The sequence below is a fragment of the Micromesistius poutassou genome, assembly GCF_964030765.1.
Source record: "Micromesistius poutassou genome assembly, chromosome: 11".
NCBI classification, from domain to species: Eukaryota; Metazoa; Chordata; class Actinopteri; order Gadiformes; family Gadidae; genus Micromesistius; species Micromesistius poutassou.
The window spans coordinates 16,482,829-16,485,524 of NC_140281.1; the positions used below are offsets into that span (position 1 = coordinate 16,482,829).

At 39.9% G+C, this 2,696-nt stretch overlaps 1 protein-coding gene across 1 annotated transcript in view; it reads left to right on the forward strand.

Annotated features, from left to right (window-relative positions):
• The window catches only part of cnksr2a (connector enhancer of kinase suppressor of Ras 2a), a 45,822-nt gene extending 45,339 nt beyond the window's left edge, over window positions 1-483 (forward strand). Inside the window, exon 24 of the mRNA XM_084475141.1 lies at window positions 1-483. This exon is cut by the window's left edge and continues 902 nt beyond it. The gene's annotated coding sequence lies outside the window, so the exon portion shown is untranslated.
• Window positions 484-2,696: the final 2,213 nt, after the last annotated feature.

A 2,696-nucleotide genomic window follows, 5' to 3' on the forward strand; every position in this document is an offset into this window, starting at 1 on the left:
TATTTTAACCCCTTGCTTGTCGTGCCGTATCCATGGTTACTGTGTGACATATATAATATTCCTCGTAGGGCTCGCGCACTCCAGAGTCAAGCACTAAACTAGTCATCGTCCTCCGCCTTGTGAATTAATATTATTATATCCGGTTTACAGTGAAAGACACTGTATAGGTGTGTATAGCAGAGGAGAGCAAGCACAAGTCTTTTCTAAGTGATACATTAGGGTCCGTTTCTAACTTTTGTAGAGCGCTCTGTTGGTGCTGGTCTGGTAGGATAACACTCTGTGCTGGGCTGGACCTGAAGCATGCGTAACGCTCTACCCACTATGACACGTTTGGATCAATGGCCGTTTCTCTATCTATGAGTATATATACTGCATGAAACAAGATGATATTATATTTGCATAGAAATTAAATATCTGCCGCTGAAGAAAATTGTAATAACTGAATTATTTATCCGTATTGCTGTTCCTCAAAAAAACACTTGTGCTTCGACGACACAACAGTGTGAGGATAATATAGTACATGTGTGTACATAAATATGTGTACTTGTGTGTACACATCTACGGCTTTCCTTACCCATATCCACGCACACACACACACACACACACGTGCACAGCCCACACCCTTCCTACACATGCACACGCACACACATACAGTACATACACACACATATCCCCCCTTACAAACAAAAATACAAACACACACACACACACACACACATCCATACACAAAAACATATATGCATGAATGCATACGCTGGCACATGAAACAACATGAACATTCAATACTCACACACACACACACACACACTGACACACACTCACACTGACACACACGCACACACACACACACTATGCTCCACTTTATACAGACCTAGATCCGAACACACTAAGCGGATCCTCATTCCATCTGCTGCTGCTCGTGGTTGGCTGTGGTCGCATGTGTTTCCTGTAGTTCAGTACTGCCTTTCTAATCCTGTGTTCTTGAATATCTCCAAACATTAGCCCTCTCTTTATCAGGGCAACTTTAGTGTCATGGATATGTTTGTTTTTGGATTCCGTTGTGTTGATTTAACGATGAGAATTTGTTTTTTGAGCAGAGTCTGTTTGTTCCTTCGACGGTTAAAGTAGTGTAAAGTGGGTTGTGTCATTACGTTTCTGTTTGTGTTCTGTTGGGATAGTTTCAACCAATAAAGGTTTTTTTTTCCATTCGGATGACAAGACATTTCTGTTACTGTGATTACTAGGAACAACTGTTCTACTGTCTTGTTTAGAGAGAGAGAGAGAGAGAGAGAGAGAGAGAGAGAGAGAGAATGAAAGAGACGAGGAGTGAGACAGACAGATATAGAGTCTGATAGCGAGAGAGTAGGGAGAGAGAGAGAGAGAGAGGATAACTTCTATAACAAACAAAATGTTCTGCAATTTCAGCTGTTTGTTGAACAGAAGATGTCAACAAAAAAAACACAACCTATGCAATGTTAAAAAAATGATATTTCAAGGAAAATGATTTACATAGTGCAATCAACTATTGGCAGTTAAAGTTATCATTACAACTGAATATGCTTTCCTTTCAGTACAATGAGTATATGAGTACATGAGTTAGGTGGAGTGGCTTATATCTATAAACAGCTGTTTGTAGATAAACAGCTGTTCAAACAAAAGGCTTTATAGAGACGTTTTATAGACGTTGTTTTTAAAGGCTGGGCAATTCAATACTGATACTCTTATCTTTGCCTTAATTACAAATATTTATTTGATTTGACAAGGTAATTATAACTCTTGAATCGTCTTGACATAATATAATGATTAGCATACTGTTGCTATGGTCTGATAACATCATTGGAGTTTGTTTGAGATAACCGCTTTTGGGAATATTCAATTGAGCAACTTCAAACTCAAAATGATTAGTACAGAACCCAAAACAACAACAGCAATTTAATCAATTTTACATATTTTTCAAATTCAAATCAGACACACAATTATGTTCAAACTAAAGGCTCAAACAGAGAATCCAAACAAGGATGTCAGGAACATACAAACAAATACTGTAGGAAAGTAGTAGCACTTCCTACAAAGCTCGTAAAACAACCACTCAATTATTTTCAATTTAGACTTTACTTCTACTTCTTCTTACTCCGGTCTTCTATACTCACAAGTTTAAGATATTGTAAATAATTAATCTACAGGCTTGTGTTAATGAAAAAAAGCATGTTTTTCTCAGTTAGCTTTCTCACAGAGTCTAGAAATGGTAAAAGTGCCGCGTACATCTATCGACAAATCCTAATAAATATTTAGCTTCGCTTCCGCATAGCTGTTGACGATTTCCTCTCTACACGCCAGTCCACAAACACCCATTTCAGAGATGATCTTTGACGTTTCCCTTTTTCACAAGATCACATGTGGTTGGTCGCAGGAATACCAAACATGTTAATGCCCTTCCTTGCAGAGGCTCGGACGCCATTTTGTCTGCTCATCCCTTGGCCACAGCAATGTCATTTGTAAAATCCTCAGCAAGTAGCTTCACCTCGTTCCAAATGTCAGACTATAGTTGTTTAAAACGCTGGATGAAGTGGATGGCAGGGCGGGGCGGGACGGGTGGAGCTAATACGGAGGACGCTGTCTTCTACCCCCGAAATGTTCCCCATAATGTCCGCTCTAAGCTCAGTGTGGGGGTTGCGGCGGGGGGGGGGGTGGGGGCC